This window comes from Lissotriton helveticus, chromosome 5_1, assembly GCF_964261635.1.
Source record: "Lissotriton helveticus chromosome 5_1, aLisHel1.1, whole genome shotgun sequence".
Classification (NCBI taxonomy): Eukaryota; Metazoa; Chordata; class Amphibia; order Caudata; family Salamandridae; genus Lissotriton; species Lissotriton helveticus.
The window spans coordinates 581,322,641-581,343,676 of record NC_136065.1 but is presented as its reverse complement, the minus strand read 5'-3'; the positions used below and the strand labels follow the sequence as shown (position 1 = coordinate 581,343,676).

Below are 21,036 nucleotides of genomic sequence, written 5' to 3'. Positions count from 1 at the left end.
GAACAATCTTTATTTGAAAAAGTAAGAGGTTTTCATTCCTCTTGAAGTAAGCCCTCGGGAAAATAAAAAAAGATAAAGGTGATTGAAGATACCTAAATATTTAAAATGTTAAAACATATGTAAAGCATAGACGGCCCACACAGATGAAGTGCATAAAATGTGCTTATAAAAGGTCTAGGTACAGTACTTGATGATACCCTAATTTTTACACTTTCCGAGCAGCGATTAAGTAAAACTCTTTCTTTAAATTACGGGTCTCAAGATAACCTATGAAGATAATGATCTTATGAATCCTGTGGATGTGTGCACAGGGAATATGTGAAGACCGTTTTCGTAAAGACATTGACAAGCCAAGATGACCCTTCCCTGAAAGTGCCACAATGTTTGGACCATCAGATCCTCGCGAGAACACTTATTACTCAACAATAATCTTACAATTTCTAAATAGCTTTTCAGCACCAAACCTACAACACAAATCGTTAACTACTTTCAAGAAAAACCGAACACATTTATTTTGTGAGGAAGCCACCTTGAGCATGCCATGCTTTGAATGGAGAACCAAGCAGACTCCAAGATACCAGTCAGAAATTTCCCGAGTTACCCCTACAAACTGAACTGCTAGTAGTTCAAATGCAGAACTCCAAATCAGAGTCAAGCTTCTCGTCCTGGGAAACTCCACTAATTTGAAAATCCAGAAAGTTCCACCAGTCCCATCTGAGTGGGAGGAAGATTGATTGCCTATTGCTACAAAATGTCCACTAGGACCCTCCTCCTTTCACTAGGGCTCAGAGAACAGTGTTTCTTCCTTGCTTATGTGCATTTGGCTCGCCATTCTTCTGCACATCCTCCTATACGAATTCAAACAAGGTTGTTTTTTGATGGACACGTCTTGCCATTATTTGGTGCCATCATGTCCTTGTTTCAAAGGATGCCACATAATATTCCCCATGTGATATTGTGCCTGTCCTTATGCCTGACCAATAGCTTCTATAATCGCTGCTATTCACAGGAATGCTAAATCTGCTCGACATGGCCCACCGGGCGTGTTACCAGTGGGCCGAAAGGGCGGGGGCCTGTTTTTGACCTGTGATGGCCGGTTTTATTATTAAGGGCTGGTTTTGCACTAAGGGCTGGTTTTGCAGCAGTGCTGCAATATTACCCCCTGTAACAAAAGCGGCAGCGGTGACACTAGTACCCTGAACTTCCCAACCTCCCTCCCCCTCTTCCCAGATCGGAGTTACTCACCCAGTCAAGCAGGGTTGGTTTCTATACCACAGTCCGGCTGTGCTGCTCGGGTACAACCATCCAAAATGACTCCAGAACAAGGATGTAAGCCCCTCTAGGTGCACACAGAGGGTTTCTCTTGAGGCCAGATGAACTAGTAAAGGGTCAAACAATGCTTACTGGGCCTGTATGACCAGTGGCTGCTCGATGTGGGAGTGCTGCGAGGTGGCTGGGTGGGGGAGGGGCCGAGTTGGCGGTGCAGCGCTCGTAAGGTAAATGGTTTTATCTATTTTATTACTTACCTTACTCCTGTCCGTCGTATGTCAGACTCCACTACCCCCCACCCTACCCCTCCCGGCCTCACCCCCTGCAGCACTCCCAGGGCGAGCCGCAACTGCGTCTGACCTACCTTTAACCAGTTTCATGCATGAACGAGAACTTGTTGACCCTTCTTAAAGGCTTCAAATAATGTAGGCTGCCTCCAAAAGAATCTCAACCACTCAAGGGCCCTGCATTGTCGCAAGGCATGCTCAGTGATAGGAAGAGGTGCTATATGATAAGCAGGGTTTCCCTCATTCGCTCAATAAAAGGGTAATGCAGATGAGGACTCTCTCCTCTTTCCATCTGGCAGTGGATGGTCACCAGTGGTTCTATGGCTATCACAGAAGGGGCATCAAGATGCCTTCTTTTGTTAGATTTACACAGATTGGTAAATAAACCATTTACACTAAAATTGCATTCTTACAAATTTATAGTTTTGACAAATGGTTTTAAAATTCTTTAAAATATGGCAGCTGTTGCTTAGATTTTGACCACATCCCCTGAATTCAGAGGCATCTTTATTCTTGTCTTGCCGTCATGGGCAAGTTTGTCACACGAGGGAAGGAATAAAAACTGTTCACAAAGTAGAGATAAATGCACACATGCAAGCATGAAATGTGGAGTTATCTCAAATTCACCTTCACGGAAATAACTTCTGGCATTTCTTTGAATCGAAGGTCATGCTCCCTTATCCTCGAGTATTGGTAACTAAACTTAGAATCATACATTCACTTCTTATTTAACGGTATCTTACCTCATCATACTGTACAACAGCATGCGATTCACAGGAGGCACTGCAGTATTAGATATAAAAGTATAAAATCTGCTCGACAAGCAAGTTAATTGAGCCACTGCTATAGTTAATGATTCAAAGAAAAATCAACCTTAAAATGCTAACCCTGCAATCCAAAATGAATATGCCACAGAACCTTCATTCCTTTACACAATTCTCCATTAATTATTTATGTTTTTAAATGGAGAGGTCTTCGTGACAGGGTAAAAAAGTGACTAAATAACTAAATCAAAAAAACAATACAAATAACTTTTTGCATTGTCCTTCGAACCCTACTTCTGCTTGCCTCTAAGGACTCTAATTAGCAGGCATTAATAATATCAAAAATAATAGTACTCAATTTACCGACCTTTGAAGGATAAGTCAGCCTTGCTGATGTTCGAATCAGTGACCTAATGATCCCCAATTCCTTCATTGACAAGTTGAACTCCTAGAAGTAAGCTAGAGGTGAAGAAGTCTTGTTTATTCTAGCAACACTGGTCCTCTTCGTTTCAAAAGATGGTTCCAAATAGGGTCTTTAATAATCTCAAGTAAGTTGCCAATGCTAACGTATGGAAACCAGATGAAAGCTCCATAAACCAAGACACGAAGTGTGGCCATCTCATGTGGTCGAGTCAGAGTTTTGAGGGAATATTCCATTATTGCCTTTTTAAATCAAGTAACTACTTCCTCAGTAGTTGTGCTGCTTTAGTTTTACTCAATCAATCAAACGTGCATACTACAAGGTAGATTAGTGTCTGTCCTAAATTTGTGTGGGAACATATTAGATTAACAAATACACAATGTAGACCACTAAGTATGATGTGAATGTTAAGGAGCCCGCATGCATCAATGAGTATATCGAATTTTCGAAAGCAAAACAGAAGACAAGTACTAGAAAAAATCACACAAAATAGGAAAAATCTCGACTTTTCCCATACTAGGCTTCTCTTCACATAATATGTGTCACCAAATTAGAGGCAGTAGAGTCTGGACTGACTACTCTGCCACTCTGGTATTTTCCCAGTGGGATGAACACTAGTGCACTGCTTTCAGATTAAGACTTGTTCCATGACCCATTCATGCTCACATTTCTCCATTCTAGCTGCAGCCTCCTGCAGGTTGGGGATGGTATGAACATGTATCTTTCAAGGCTGGTCTTGGTTTCCAGTCCGGCCCTGGATACAGCACGAGCAGAATGTGCAATACGGTACAGGTGGAATTTTGGGAGAGAAAATATGAAAATCGAAACGATATTTTCAGGTTCAGTGGAAAAAGATGGGGATAGAATGTTTCCAACTTAAAACAAATGAATAAAGCCATTGGGAATCTGATGATGTGTCTGGTGTCAATATGTCAGTACTGTGACGAGGATGTCAGATGAGGAGGAAATAAGTCGATTTTCCAGTTTCTTATGTTTTTAAATTATAGAAATATATGCAGTGGATTGCATTTTTTATAAGCTTAACTAGTTACTACTCACCATTCTTTGCTTCAGAGCAGGAGTATATCCTTCCATGGATGCTCTTTGATTTGTCAAATGACTGCCTATAAAGAAAAACATACTTTTGTAAATAATGGTACCAATATATTGTATATTAGTAGTACGTATTACAGAGACGGCATCATACGTTCAACTTTATACAAACTCTTTTTAACTTTCTTTATTTTTATAGAGTTCGGAAAAATAAATTACATAATTCATAGCAATACGCAGTAGAAAATACTATCAATTGTGTTCTAAAATTGTCTGCAATTGTTTCAAAAGTAATTTGGTTATCGATCAATTAAAGGACAATTAATAAACACCAAAATGTCAAAACACCTCAAAGCATAATCAAGAGACAACAAATGATATGATAGTCTGAAAAAAACTCTACAGGGCATATTATCTAGGAAGTGGCGGTGAGAGGCGTTAGCCTCCTTGGCTCAATGCCTCTCATCGCCTTGGCATTTTGCTTTTTCCATGTGTGCTGCACAAGGTAGCACACATGGAAAAAGCAAAAACAAGGAGAAATTAAGCATTTCTCTCATTTCGCCACCATAAGACCAGGATTTTCCTGGTCTTAAGTTCGGTGCTACCACCTATTATCGCCTCTCTTGATAATAGGTGGCAGCGTCAAAGTGAATAGGCATTGCGGTGGAACGCCCACCGCAACACCCACTGTACGCCCCTTTCACGCTAATTCTAGCGTGAAAGGGGCCCTATTACCAAGGCAGCGTTAAGCCACTTAACGTGGCTTTTAGCCACGTTATGTGGTTTAACGTTGCCTTGGTAATAGGTCGCTGACCCTTTCGCTGCCACAACGTCACAAAAAGTGACGTTGTGGTGGCGATAGGGGCTTAGTAATATGCCCCAACCAGTGATAAATTCCCAGTCTTCCAAGAATACCAGCTAGCTAGCTAACAATGTATGTAATAACATAATTTCATATTAACATTGGTCATATTACACTTTGCTAGTGATCAATATTACCTGTGCTAATTACCACTGTAAATGTAAACTAATGCCAGATAGTCCCTACTCGGACAGTGAAAATAACAACAGCTAGAAATAAATGTATGGATTGAAATAAAAAAAACGATGGGTAAAACTGCTCTCCACTCGTTAACTGAGAATATAGTGAAGATAACTAGCTAACACACCAATCTCTAATGACAGGTTAAATTATTGGCGCTATTTAAGACCAGCTCTGAGCTGATCCTATTTTTGGTGATAAATGCTACAATTATTAAGGTATTAGTTCTTGCAAAGAAAAATCTTTGGCCAATGGATTTTCCATTGGTTGTAAAGAAACCACTTGTGTTATTTCCACAGTATTCCAGCAGTAAATTAACAGAGGTTTTTCTTTGCAATTGTATCAAGTGTGGCATCCTATGTCCATTAGTACTTTTATTTTACCACCAATGGAAGCAAGCATGGGAGAAGCCAAAAGGTCTTGCTTTTTGAGACATACTGGCTTTGTCAGACCTTTTGGTAGTTCAGTACAGGCCTGTCAGTTTGTAAACACACACAGGTATGATGATGCCACTAACAGTGCAGAAGAGGCAATGCTGTATGCTGTGGCGGAGGGAAGTAACATGTGAGTGAGAGTAGAGCAAACCAATGGTTCAAGAGGGCTGACTCAAAACCCATCTCTGTGTGTGTGTGTGTGTATATATATATACACTCGAAATCCAAAAAAAATAAAAAATATATATATACATATATATATATATATATATATATATATATATATATATATATATATATATATATATATATATATATATATATATATATATATATATATATATATATATATATATATATATATATATATATATATATATATATATATATATATTACCTTCTGGCTAGGTAGTTATAGTTAGGACCAAGTTTCCATAGGAAGAGCATTTTTTGTTTTGCTTATAGCTTTGGCGTCGTTTAATGAATCTTCATGACATTTTCCAAACTAATTCTTTGTTCATATCATCTCCTATGTTGAAAGCTTGGGGGTGATTCGTCAAGGTGGGTCAAAATAAAAGGGGGTCTGAAAACTTTAGCCAAGGCTACAGGTCGAACGGTTGAACGGAATTTCCCTAAATTTGTCAGGGAGAAAGGTCTTGGTCTAGAAAGCACGTTTTTGTTTATTTGGTGTAAAACCCTTCTGTAGTTTTGGAGAAATATCGAAATTTACAGATATTTGGGAATTCCGCCATCTGATTGGCTGGGGCATTACAAGCACAAGCTTGGTGCTTATTGGCTGCGAGCAGTGCGAGCAGTTGCAACTAGGAAGTGTTTGTCGCCATTTTGTGATTTCGTTGAAGCGAGTAAGGGGAAAAAAGGGTGAAAAAAGTAGGAAAGGGGAGGGTAGGAGCACTGTAACCTCTGTGAGGGAGTGCGAAGGGAAGTAGTCACTCCTACTGGTCTGAAAGTGCGGTGTTGCTCAGAGTGAAATCGTGCTGAGATGTGATGCTGCTACACTCGAGTATGAAACCGAGACCATAAACCGTGAGCTCATTGCCATAAAGTGATGTGGTCTGGTCTTTGTAGCATAAGTGTGGAAGTAGTGTTAGTAGGCATTTATACCATACAGGGAGTGGGAAGCAAACTACTGACCGCTACCGTTTGTTTATACTATACCGGAAGTGAAGTGCTCACGCCTGCTGGTGTGAAGACTCAGCGATCAAACTGAGCTTGGGGAAAAAGTGATGGGCTCTGGGCGCTGTAGCATACTGGCCACTGTAGTATAACTGTGTAGGTAGTGTTAGTTTGCATTTATAGTATACAGGGAGTGGGAACAAACTAATCACCCCTAGTGGCCTGAAGACTCGGGGATTAAACCGTGAGCCTAAATCATGAGTTCATTGCTGTAAAGTGATGTGCTCTGGGCGGTGTAGCATACCTGTGGAAGTAGTGTTTGTTTGCGTTCATACAATACAGGGAGTGGGAAGCAAACTACTCACCCCTACCGGTCTCAAGACTCGTGGATGAAACCATGAGCTCATTGCTGTAAAGTCATGTGCTCTGTGTAGTATTGCAATGTAAGTCATAGTAGAATGTTAGTATGTAATGCTACTAGAATGTAAGTATGTAATGTTAGAATGTAGGGCTGTCATGAGGGGAATCTTGGGGAGTTTGTACACGGTGCTGGAGAAGATGATTGCCTTGCTGTCTGGTCCTGTTGGTGGCTGTTTGAGCTGTCTTGTTTTCCTGCAATAAATCTACTTATCGGATCCACTACTGTCTGCCTCTTCAGTACATAAATTTGGCGACGAGTGGGAGAAGGTAAAAAGAAGGCAGCACTCACCAATATTTCGAGCTTGCTTGCGATGTGCTGAAGACCCATTATCTTCTTGAAGCTGTTTTTACTCATCCCAGGGTTGTCGGCTCATTGAACTATGTCATCCAACCTCTGGTAGGATTTATATTTTTAGATTTCTGGCTTCCTCTGCCTCTTCAGTACACTCTGGTCGCTGTACTACACATGTGCAAGTAGTGTTAGTATGCGTTTATACTAATTCTGTAGTTATGCAGTAACCAATGCATCATGGCCCTAGGGAGCTCAACGTCACAGGCGCAGCTCATACAATGTCCCGGGGTATGCATCTGCGGGACATTTATGTTTGCTATTACAGGGCGGGAGCATGGCTTTCACCCTGTGATAGCAAATCCTTGTTTGGCTCATTAAAGCGAGAGGAGGAAAACCTCTTATCACTTCAATAACGCGGATCTGGATGGTAAAAATGAAGAGAAAAAATGAGACCCCTGGTGGGTAATGTTCTGGGGGCAATCCTATTATCATATTGTGGGGTCTATGCAGGGCTGGGGACCCTAATCTCACATGTAAATTAGGCGCGGGAGGGCACAGAGACGTTATGCAGCCTAGGGGGGCGGTAAGGGGGACGGTGGCAGCTTTCCCTGAACCCGCTTGGCGCCAATCTTAGAGCATTTTCGCTCGTCATTGTTTTAAATTGTTTAACTGCAGAAAACCGCTCCGTGAGCCTGTGATTAGTTTTACTTTGTATTGAAGCAGCGTTTTAAAAAGGGGAAGTATTGCCTGCCTGTGTGAATACTGATTAATAGTTACACATTGTCAAAAAATACCGCTTACCCACACGCACTGAGGGACCAGCTCTTGTTGTTGCTCGACCTGTGCCTGCACGCCCAGTCCGACCCTCCAGCCAATCACGGGTGCGGAAGGCGGGGCAGAGCCAGGAACATCCAGGGAGGCGAGCGGTTAGCGCTCTAGCTCTCCCAGACTCAAGGGCTATAAAGCAACTCGTCGGCTCAACGCGCAGTGTTGACGCGCAGTGTGGCGCCTACTCCTGCGCCTAAGACGAGCCAAAGACCAGCCCGTCTGCGCCCGTCCGCGACAGGACGGGGCCAGGGGCAGGGGGCTATGGCGGATTCTGCCATTTGCTCGGAGTCAGACCGGTGCCGATTTCTTTCATACACCAGCCAGGCCCTAATTGATATGGGCAGGGATGTTACTGCTTTGTGCTCCCACAAGGTAGGGAGTAACTTGGAGGGACCGTTTACCTGCAGGGAATGCTCAACGCAATTCACTATAAATGCGGTAATTACCCCGTGTCAGTTAGGGTCTATTTCATCTGTCTCTGCTAAAGACCCCATAAAGTTGATCATCAGCCCTTTCAATGACCCCCTTTTAGACTGTAAGAACCTATTGTGTAATGTTCGCTCCTTGGTCATGCATTGTACTCAAGTCTGGGATCTCCTTACATCAGAGAAACCACATCTTTGTTTTCTGACTGAGACCTGGCTTAAGCCCCATACGGTTCCGGCTATTACATTGGGGGTGCCGTCGGGATATAAAATGGTAAGGATGGACCGCCCTATTAAAACTGGAGGTGGGCTAGCCATTGTTTTCAGGCAGGATATGGAGGTGGTGGTTACCGAGACGGTGTGCAATTCTCAAATGGAGCTTCTAATCTTCACCATTAACCCCAGTTCTAGGGAAACCAGGAAGGGAGCTTTGGTATATCGACCCCCTGGTCCTCTCGGGAATTTTTCCCTTAACCTTGTTGAAGTCCTAGCTCCCTATATACAGGCAAACTCAAATTTTATTCTGGTAGGGGATTTTAATGTTCACAGTGAAATAGATACCTGTGTGGAGGCACAGACACTATTGGCGGATCTGGCCACTCTTGGTTTTAACCAAATGAATCAGGGACCCACACACATAGCGGGCCATACATTGGATCTTGTGCTTCACACTTCTACAATGATTAAATGTCTTCCTCCTATTCAAATGGACTGGACTGACCACTTTATCATAGAATTCCACACTCGTTCCATTCAGAGGGTAAAGGGCATACAGAGGACTATGGCGGATGTCAGAAGACCCTGGAACAGACTAACATCCGAGAATTTTAGGGGTAAATACACAGAACCCAATTGGGCTGAATGCGGCGATAATGTCACCACTGCATTAGCCAAGTTTAATGAAGCTATAACTACAACTATAAATCATGTTGTCCCTCTGAGGATATATAAACCACGGCCTGCCCCTAAACAAGAGGTCTGGTTTACGGACGATCTCAGACAATTAAAGCTAACTACAAGGAAGCTAGAAAAACGTTGGAGAGTCACACGCAGGGCTGAGGATAGAGAAAATCACAGGTTTTCCCTAAAAAGCTACCATAAAGCTATCCGGTCTGCTCGGAAACACCATATAGCGGCCCAACTAACAGCAGCTGGGAAAAATGCTAAAATTCTCTACCAAATTTTACAAACATTTACTAAGCCCACTGCATGTGAAACTGAGGGGGTCGAGTCCCAGGAACTCTGCAATAACATCTCACAGTTCTTTGTTAGAAAAATTGAAGGTATTTATACTAAGATCTTGACCTCAAATACCACCTCTCATAACACTGAAACTGGTGATAGTCTGCCACACCTTAGTATAGCAGGAAACAAGGATAACAGTCTCACTGAATTCCCACCAATATCTTTGAAGGAGATAACCACCCTAACCACTCAAATAAAAAGTGGGTGCCCTTCAGATGTTATTCCAGCACGGGTCATGTCGCTTTTAAGCGACGATCTGGGTGTGGGAATTCAACAGGTTGTTAACTTATCCTTGAGTACAGGGGAAGTTCCCCCTGACTGGAAGCATGCCCTGGTGCGGCCTTTACGGAAAAACAACTCTATTCCGTGGACCGACCTGACTAACCTAAGACCTATTTCTCTCCTCCCTTTTTTTGGGGAAGCTCACTGAGAAGTTTGTAAATCAACATCTATCTAAATATACTGAAAGTACGGGGGGACTAGATCCTTCTCAATCAGGCTTTAGGCCAAGGCACAGCACTGAGACCGCCTTGCTGTCCGTCGCTGACGATCTTCATATGCTACAGGATAAGGGTTACTCCGTTATCCTGGTGCTTTTAGATCTGTCAGCGGCGTTTGACACTGTGTCACACGAGATCATGACCTCCAGACTAGTTGACATCGGTCTGGGAGGCAAGGCGCTGGCCTGGTTAAGGAGTTTTTTCATAGAACGTACCCAAAGAGCCATACTGGGTCCTTACCAGTCTGAGGAGGTGGAGATCTCCAAAGGGGTGCCACAGGGCTCCTGCTTGAGCCCAACGTTATTTAACATCTACGTGGCACCCCTAGCGAACATCATGAGATCCCATGGGTTTATCCCTGTATCGTATGCAGACGATACCCAACTCCTCTTCCCGTTTAAAACTATGACTCCGCAAGTACGTAGCTCCTTTTCCCAAGGGATGAAAGAGGTGGCATACTGGATGGCAGCAAACTTCCTCCAGTGCAACGTCTCCAAGACAGAGGTGATGCTCTTTGGGGAAGCCAAATGTCTGTGGACCCCTGACTGGTGGCCTCAAGATCTAGGCCCAGTCCCCGAACCCAAGGTGGTTGTGAAAGATCTGGGAGTTAAACTGGATCAGGAACTCAATCTTAAACATCATGCCAATCAAGTGGTGAGTTCCTGTTTCCATGTAATTGGGCTTCTCCGACGGGTATTCCCATTGCTTCCAGATACCACCAGGAAAACTCTAGTTCAGTCGCTCGTTTTGAGCAGACTGGACTATTGTAATGGTTTGCTGCTAGCCGCAAATGAGGGGATTATTGCCAGACTGCAAGTGGTGCAGAACACGGCTGCTCGCCTTGTTCTTAATGCCCCAGCCCGCACACCCTCTAAACCACTGTTAAACAAACTCCACTGGCTTACAGTGAAACAGAGAGTGTTGTTTTAAACCGGTGCATTATTCACAAGTGCATCTCGGGTAATGGTCCCAATTACCTGTCTCAAAAATGTCACCCCTACATTCCCTCAAGATCTTTGAGATCTGGAGATCGTGAACTGTTGGTTGTCCCCAGGTTCTGGAAGACAAGACAAGGGGGAAGGGTGCTATCAGTAGCAGGCCCGAAGTTCTGGAATGATCTTCCTTATGAACTTAGATCATGTAAAGAACTTTTCCCCTTTAGGAAAAAACTAAAAACTTTTCTGTTTAACTATTAGTTCCTGTTGGACATTTTATAAATAAATGATAGGATAGTGTTCTAAGATGCTGCCAAGGGCGCGGAGATACTCCTTAGGGAGTCGATTCCCAGCGCGGTACAAGTGTGCAAATAAATAAAATAAATAGGGGATCGCCACCTCCCCGGGTATTGTTTACTAATTGTTGAGGGGGCTTCGAGGCCAACTGAAGTCTGGGGATCGCCACCCTCCGGGCTATACTTAAATATGCTGGGTGGGCCTCGCCAGTCCTTGAAGCCTTGGTGGTCCTAGGCAATGCCTTATTGGTTTGTAATCAAACCGGCAGTACTCATGGTGTTGTAATAAAGTGATACACATATAGAACCCTTGCAGTTGTAGAATTCCTAAGACATAATCTGTTGGTTTTTATTTGGTAGGTGCACCACAAAATTACAAATGTTTTCCCTCATAACCTCCTATAAACAGACAATTTTTACAATAAACTACAGGCAAGTGTTTTCAGAAAAAGAAGACGTGTACACTCCCTTATTTATGGTAAAAAAAATAACCTTTATTAAAACAACACAAATAAATGGAAACACAAATTTATTCGAAGAAACAACAGTATAACATGAAATAAGTGGCTGGGACTCCTCTGGAAGTAGCGTACAAAACCTGCGAGATCAAAATGAAACATAAGTATGTGTGCTATGTTCAAGAGAAAAATAAAGATAGTCAGAATGAAAGGAAGTTCGTGATAATGGGACAGAGAGGGAGTGGGTGGAAGGGAGAAGGAGAGGGAGAGTCAAAAGAACAGAGGGAAGAGGAGACAGAGCGTCGGTCTACTGCACCCAGCAATCACTGTTTACCTCCCGTCACCAGTGTGTCTAGGACGTTGGGGTCCGTGATAAAGATTGCGGTCCAGCAAGTCCTTAAAATGAAAAGGGTATGAATGAGGCCAGAGATTACATTATTAGCTATGGGACCATCGCTTGCCTGAACCCTGTGCACCCAGGCTGCTGCACCCCAGCCCCTTCCCCCGCACCTTCCTCAATTGTAGTTCCTGCGCAGTGAGGCATCACTGCACACCTGCCACCATGGTGTGTCCAACGAAGTGCCGTTGCAAGCTCTGACTCAGGGGTGCCTCTGTAGGGTGGCACAGCAGGTCTCCGATCGGGGACGGTGTCTTGATACCACGAAGGAAGGCGTCAGAATGCCCAGGGCATCATCATGGTGTGAGCACCCTCTCCCATCTGAAGGTAAATGAAGGTTTATTTGAAGCTTAATAGAGAACACCAGTTGAGTTCATATTTCCTTCTTGAATCACGATCTAGCAACTGTTAGTGGTAATCGTGACTCAAAGAGGAGTTGGAGTGAAAGAGAATACACAAGGTTAAATGATATAATGTTATGCCAACATTCACATACAAAGAAACAGAGCGCATGCTAGAAGCATAATGTGCACGTGTAATGCAGTGGCGCAAGCCTGCATGCATGTACACTTAGTAATCAGCTCACTACAGTGCCCGCTGGCCAAGGCCTACAGTATGGTCAAGCAGGTCCTTCAAATGAGACAGAGATGTGACTGAATGAGATCTGAGATCACATCATTACGGAGGGCAACATCGCTTGTTCGCACCCGCGCACCCAGGCTGATGCACCCCAACCCTCTCGCAGCAGTGCGCTCAACATGTGTCTGTAGGGCAGCGCTACCCACTGGCTCAGGCCTACAGTACTGTCCAGGAGGTCCTTAAAATGATACAGACATGTGAGTGAGATCATATCATTATGCATGGCAAAGATCGCTTGTTGGCACCTGTGCACCCAGGTTGCTGCACCCTAGCTTCTTCCCCCGCACTGTGCTCAATTGTAGTTCCTGCATAGCGAGGCATCACTGCTAACCTGCCACCATGGTGTGTCCAACGACGTGCCGGTGCAAACTCCGACTCGGGGGTGCCTCTGTAGGGCGGTACAGCAGGTCTCTGGTCGGGGACGGTGTCTTGATACCACGATGGAAGGCGTCAGAATGCCCAGGGCATCATCACGGTGTGAGCACCCTCTCCCAACTGAAGGTAAATGAAGGTTTATTTGAAGCTTAATAGAGAACACCAGTTGAGTGCATACTTGCTTCTTGAAGTACGATCTACCAACTGTTAGTGGTAATTGTGGTTTAAAGAGGAGTTGGAGTGGATGAGAATACACAAGGTTAAATTATAATATGTTATGCCAACGTTTACATACAAAGGAGCAGAGCGCATGCTAGAAGCATAATGTGCACATGTAATGCAGTGGCCAAGCCTGTGTGCATGTACACTTACTAATCAGCTCACTACAGTGCCCTAAAAGGCAACACCACGTGTCTGTAGGGCAGAGCTGCCCGCTGGCTCAGGCCTACAGTACGGGGTCAGAGGTCAGAGATCACATCATTAAGGAGGGCAATATTGCTTGTTCGCACCTGCTCACCCAGGCTGATGCACCCCACCCCTCCCACAGCTTGCGCTCAATTGCAGCCCCTGTGCACCCAGGACCCACTGCTCACCTGCTGTGATTGTTGTGTGTCCAAACACGACGGACAGCAGTGTTCACAATTAAGATGCAATGTTGACTGCAGGATGGTGTTCACCTCATGGATCCCTTTCGAAACATGACGTCCAGTAGGGTTCACAATTGATGTCCAGTGTTAATTGCCATGATGGCGTACGTCTTATGGATCCCTTTTTTTATTGTGCATTGTGATATGCGAGGTGGATGCGGCCATATCACCTTAGGCAGTGTGGAAGAACTGGGACATGTGGCGTTGTTGTTATCCTATTTATACGAAGCCAAAGTGGGCTGGGGTTACGTACGTCAGGCCAGTGTAGGGGTGTGAATAATTGTTACGGGACCTGGCCGTTGTTCAGTTCCTGCCTTGGTAAGTGTACTTATGTGGGTTTCTGCTGCAGTTTCGATGTCGCAAATGCGCAGTTTACATTAATGTAGCATGTACCGAGGCGAGGGTTGTAGAGTGTACTGGCATAGAGTGAAATTAAATGGAGTAGAGTGTCGTACAGTTCAGTGTTATAGAGTGCAGTGTCATACAGAAGTGTGTCGAAGAGTCTCGTATAGTGTAGTGTCGTACAATGGGGTTTCATTATTAGAGAGAACACAGTGCATGGTAGAGTGGCGAGTTATAGTTAGTGTAGTCTGGTTGCTGAACTGAAAAGAGCCTGTAACAAGGTGTGCACTTATATTAATTAGAAGGTGGTAGAAAAATCATAAATGAAAGCTATAACTTTAGAGTTTCTGTGGTTTAGGTTTAGTTTGTATAAGGAAACAACATTTTCCTAACTATAACTAAGCTTTAAATTTTGTTTTGTGATTGAATTTCAATGTTTTATAATTTAATAAAAATGTGTTTCAAATCGTAGAGTCCAGTTTCGTCGAGTGGAGTTTTTAATGTGGACTGTCGTACAGTACAGTGGAGGAAAATGTTTTAAAGTCAATGGTTGGAGAGTGAAGTATTGTAGAGCTGATTAGAGTGAAGCAGACTAGAGTGGAGTAGTGTATTGTATAGTATAGTAAAAAAGTATCATAGACTGTAATAGCGAGTTGTACAGTGAACTGGCTTGTTGTACAGTGGAGTAAGGAGGCATAGGCTGTCATAGAGTGGAGTAGTGCGCTGTAGAGTGTCGTAGAATGGACTATTGTTGAGTTCAATGGAGGAGAGTGTCATAGTGGAGTGCTGTGCCATACAGTGGGTATACGAATCTTAGAGAAGAGTTGAGTGGTGTCTCATTTATTGTCATACAGTGTAGTACAGTAGCATAGAGTGGATGGGCATAGAGTGGAGTAGAGTCTTATCGAGTGGCACAGAGTTAGTACAATGTTGTAGAGTAGAGTTGCATACAGAAGAGTAGACTATCAGACAGTGGAGCAGTGTAGAGCAGAGTATGGTTAAGTGGCATAGAGTGGGATTAAGTATAATAGAGTGGAGTATAGTGGAGCACACTGGAGCGGGTTAGTGTAGAGTGGGGTAAAGTGTCATAGAGTGGAGGGGCATGCACAGACCATATTGGCGTGGAATGCAGTATATACAAGTGGCATAGCGTGCAGTATAGTGTCATAAATTGGTGTACAGTGTAGTGTAGCAGAGTTTAGTGGGCTGTCACTCAGCATTAGAAAGTGTTGTAGACTACAATATCGTAGAGTGGCCTACAGTCTAGTTGAGTTTTGTAGAGTGGAGAGGTGTACAGTACAATGTTGTACAATTTGGTAGAGTGGATTGGCATACAGTGTTAAACAGTACAATGACAGAGTGGCGTAGAGTGAAGTTGCATGGAGTACAGTAGTGGGTCAAAGAGTGGAGCTGCGCAGAGTGAACTGATGTACAGTAGCATAGGGTGAAGTAAAGTTTTGAACAGTGGAGTAGATTTGAGTGGAGAGAAGCAATTAGTATGGAGTAAATAATAGAGTGTATTGGCATGTCGTAGAGTGACATGCTATGGAGTGGAGTGGTGTAGCATAGGCAGTAAGCTGTTATAAATCGGAGTCAATTCTTGTACAGTAGAGTGGAGTGCTTTGACATAGAGTATAGAAAAGTGTCTCATACTAGAATAGAGTGTTGTACAATGGAGTGTATGACCATAGAATGGAGTATAGAGTTGAACTGTGGAGTTTACTGGGATAAAGTGGAGTAGAGTGTTGTAGAGTGCCATAAAGTGTAGTAGACATTTATAGAGTGGAGCTATATAGAGTGGAGGAGAAGGTGGTACAGTGCAGTGGCATAGAGTGGAGTTGCATACACTGTAATGGCGTAGAGTGGATTACTGTAAAGTGAAGCATCATTTAGTGGAATAGTGTGCACCGGAATACCATATAGTGGACTGTAGAAGAGTGAAATGGCATCGAGTGGAATAGCGCAGAGAGGAGTGGTGCACAGTAGAGAGGTGTAGAGTGGAGCAGGGTATAGTGGATTAGTATAGAGTGGAGAGGCGTAGCATAGAGTTGAGCAAACTGTTATATATTGGAGTGACGTCTCGTACAGTAGAGTGGATGCTGTGTCGTACAATGTTAGAAAAGTGGAGTAAAGTTTTTTTTGTATATAGACTTTTTGTTAGCAGATTTCATCATAATCAACAGTGTAATTCTTACATATTTTGACCAAACAGTATGTGCCAATAAATACTTGGCCTGTGGGTCATCTGCTAGTTTATTATCTCTACACGTTTTGCGCATGTTACTCTCTTCAACATTCGCCCATTCAACTATATATCTCCTCCTTTCTTAGACCCTGGGCACAATTGGGGACATCCAGCGAATGGCAATTCTACATTTGGCCAAGACAAGGCTCAAAAGAAGGAACCTCCTACTAAACTTTCTCTTTTTCCGTATCGGGTGTCTTCCCAGCAAACATTGTCCTATGTCTCTAGGGACAGACAACCCATTCAGTATAGTACAGTGTTGTACAATAGATTGTATGGGCATAGACTAGAGTACAAATTTGGACAGTGGAGTATACATGATAGACTGGAGTAAATTCAAGTAAAGTAAAGTAGCATAGAGTGTGGTAGAGTGTAGTTATATAAAGAGGAGGAGAGTGCAATCGTGCGGTGTAGAGTGGAGCAGCACAGAGTGGAGTGGCATACAGTGGCACAGCATAGAGTGGAGGGGCAGAGTGTGGAATAGCATATAGTGGATTAGCATACATTGGATAGGTATACAGTGGAGTAGCATAAAATAGAGTGGTGTACAGTGGAGTGGTGTGGAGTGGAGTTTTGTTCAGTGAAGAGTTGTAGAGTGTATTAGCGTATAGTGTAGAAGTGTTCAGTGGAGTGGTATACAGTGGAGTGCTGTAGACTAAAGTGGTGTACAGAGGAGTCGGGAAGAGTGTAACAGCAGACAGTGGAGTGACATCCAATGGAATAGTGTAGAACGGAGTAGGGTAGAGTGGAATACCATTCAGAAGAGTGACAACAATTGAAATTGCGTAAGGTGTAATAGTGTAGAGTGGAGTGGCGCACAGTGGAATAGCACAGAATGGAGGTGCGCAAAGTACAATAGTGTAGCGTGGAATAGCATAGAGTGGAATGGTGTACAGATGAGAGGTGTACAGTGCAGTGATGCAGTTTGGAGTGGGATACAGGAGTGGGGTAGATTGGATTAGCATTCAGTGTGGTGGCTTACAGTGTAGTGGCCTCCAATGGACTAGAGTAAAAAGGAGTGGCGTCAATGGGAGCAGCGTACACTGGAGTGGGTCAGAGTGGAGAAGCGTATAGTAGTGTGTCATCCAGTGGAATAGCATAGACTGAAATGGGGTATAATGGAGTGGTGTAGAGTGAAATAGTGTATGGTGGAATAGCATACAGTGGAAGTGGTGTAGACTAGTGTGGTGTACAATAGAGTGGTGTCAAATGGAATAGCGTAAAATGGAATGGCGTAGAATGGAGTGGCGAAGAGTGGAGTGACATATACTGGAGTGGCGTAGAGTAGTGTAGTGAACAGTGTAGTGGCATACCGTGTAATAGCAAACAATGGAGTGGTATGCAGAAATAATATCGCTGTTTAAATTTAAATATCGATATACCATTATATATGACAGAATATCGACCGTCAAGAATATCGTCGACAGAATATCGGCATGCAGGTAGGAAATATCATTTTAATTAATATCGATGTTAGTAATATTGTTAGTAAAAATATTGTTGTTAATAATATCAATATTTTTTGTGTTTTGCATAGGGCTAAAGAGATCAGACAATCAGTTATGTTGCATGTGTTTGGGGAGCAGCAATACTGGCTTGGCTTCTGGGGTGTCTGAAGAGAAAGTCGGTACAAAAGGGGGTGGTGATGGACGGAGCATCTGAACCAATCAAACACTCACACCCAGTCAACAGATCTCGGTTGAATAGATCACCGTTCTTTAGCCCACTCCAGTTCAGACATGGCCATATGCAAATCAGTCTGACCCTGTGCCTCATGGGAACAGTCCAGCCCGAACTGCCAAGCCATGCCTTCCCTGGACCGAAAACAAGCTACCTAGGACCGGTTTCTGGCATTTCAGCCGTCTTCAGCCATGCTTGCTTGAATCCAGTGACCAAGTGAGCAAGGGACTCACGTCTGAGCATACCCTGCCAACCTATGGTGAACAAAGCGGTACAAAAGGTGGTGGTGATGGGGTTTATTACTGTTGAATATGTTTGACATACATGCAGTCACTGACCATTTGGGCAATACAGAAACGATGAGAACATGACAGTGGGTAATATAATGCACATAAACAAAATATGTTTGTCGTGTACATACCTCGATTGTGGCTTGAGTTCACTCGCTTAACAGCTGCCTGATAGCTATTATAGCTATTATAATTGCAATATTCAATGCCTTACAACATATTGAATTACATTAAATTAAAATTGGTTCATAAACCTCAGTACTCGCTTTGAGTCTAATTCTTCTCTGAAATGACTCGCGATTTTTAATATTCTAATATGTTTCTCAAACAGAACATTATTCAGTATATATTTTCTAGTGATAATTTTTAAACAAATTCTGTTCCTATACATTTATACAAATATGTTTTGACTACATCTTCTGACGAATATAGGAAGACCCGTTGATAAATTGACTATTGAACACGATAAGGTATGCATCATGATGCTCACTGATTTTACTATCATATATATTACCCAACAATGGAGTAATATCTGCCATATCCTGACAGTGATTTAAGGGCTGTAGGTTGTCGTGACTCTGATTCAAGGTCAACTGTGTTACCTTGTGAATAATATAAAAGTAAGCCCTGGCTATTTTGGTTTGCCTTCCATTTTTATAACACGGGGGCTTAGGTTGTGGTGTTTTTTTTCGTTTACACACACTCACTTGGGCTTTGCACAAATGTGATCTCCTGACACTGGTGTATTCGTCCTGCCTCTTTGCACACGGTCCTTCCCAATTCGTCACTTGAATTTATGTGACTACAATGTAGTGTAAAAATTTAACATATTGTATTATATTTATATAGGGTTTTATATCTTGCAAAAAGCCATTTGTTCTGAGGATGGTCTAATGGACTGACGCCAGACAGACCGAAACGTCGACAGTCCCGTCATCTCCATGAAATTTTCCATTCTCTTCAGTAATATTTATTGATGTTGTGATAATATTTGCATTATCATTTTTAGGAGCAGACACAGGGTATGAACTGTGTGTTTAAATTCATTTGTACATCTTTTTCATAACGTCACTGATATTTACTTTTTTCAAATGTACACTTTTGAATTTCAATATGCTTAAATCAGATAAATTCATTTTGTATGAATAGGATTTTCCGTGTGCTTTGTTTTTCTGATTCTTTGTAATCCATTTTTATTTAAGTTGTCTGGTTGGACACTTAGGAGTCTGATGGTACACAATTGACTCAAAATATTCAAAACAAAAAAGATATCTAGTATAAGTGAAATCCCTTGTAGACACTTACTACTTTGAACACATCATAGAGGAGCACACCTTTGATATTTTGAAAAATGCTATCTTCTGAGTATCTTCCCACTCCCACTGAAGATGAGTTTGTGTCAGAGCACTCAAAGGACCTGTGAGGTTGGCCAGGTTGGGAATGAATCACCCACATTAATCCACCATTGCAAGAAAACTTCCCACTTTGGTGGCAGATGTTGGAACTGGGCATTCTGGATGACTTTGGATTTTTGTGGGTCCACACTAATTCCATCTGCCAAGAATATGTAGCTGAAAAATTCGTCTAACACTGGTCAAAGACAGAACATTGGTTTTGTTCAGCGTCAGGCCTTGTTCTGATAACCTCTGGAGAGGGAAGTCTTTGAGCATATCGTCGCTGATATTGATCACTCCTTATAGTCCAATGAGGTTTCTTGTATTGCATTTTGAAAAATTTCTGGTGTGGACAAGATCGCAAAATTGAACATTTTTGCACAAAAAAAGTCCAATCATTATTGTAGCAGGAGGTTCCAATTAGTGATGGTGCACATGTTTGGCAAAGGCTATGATTCTGAGGTTTTCGGCGTTTTTTCAGGCTGATCATTGTGTCATCCGCTTTCTTAGTAATATAGATTATCATGCTGATTTGTTGATCTTTGTGGCTGACATGAGCATCAGAGAGCAGTGTTGCTCCCATAGACGGAGATCCGGGCCTTTGTCATCTTCAGAGGGGGCCATCTATATAGGCACTGATGCAGATTTAGAGCTGTAATGTTCACCTAAACACTAGCATCTATTAGTGCCGGGATGGGCTGTGGTCTCTTAAGTGCTGGCTTGTCAGCAGTGTATGATATGAGGAACACCTTCTCTTCATCATTGAGTGCACAAACAAGGACACAGGGCATTGCCCTAGATCCCCGTGCTCATTCGTGGCACTGGGACATACTCCTGTGAAGCGACTAAGCTTTCCACATTTTGCACATGACTTTCATTGTGCCTGGCACTCAGATGATGAGTGCGGATCTCAGCCACAGTTATTGCAGGTGGCTGCACGCTGAGTGTCGTGGCTGTGGGGTGCACCCTGAGTGTCTGATCTACAGTCTCAGACTTTACTCGGTCTTCATGATCCAGTGATTGTGACATGCTTACTTTTGCCCATCCTTCTTCCATTCTCTCTGCTCTGCTGTGGGACAGAGTATATACTCATGCTTTCACGAGCATGTCCTCTAACTTCATTCCTGGCTCTCTCACGGTGAGTCGAATTAGTGAGCTTGACTTGCAGCACTGAATAATTTGGTCTGAACCTTCTTTTGAGGTTCATTGTCTGTAAACGTGCTT

General features: G+C 43.1%; 1 protein-coding gene across 1 annotated transcript in view; it reads right to left on the bottom strand.

Moving 5' to 3' along the window:
* Window positions 1-21,036, bottom strand: part of SLC16A12 (solute carrier family 16 member 12) — a 1,078,196-nt gene that overhangs the window by 329,286 nt on the left and 727,874 nt on the right. The window contains exon 6 of the mRNA XM_078642924.1: window positions 3,801-3,865. The gene's annotated coding sequence lies outside the window, so the exon portion shown is untranslated. The remainder of the gene's footprint in view (window positions 1-3,800; window positions 3,866-21,036) is intronic.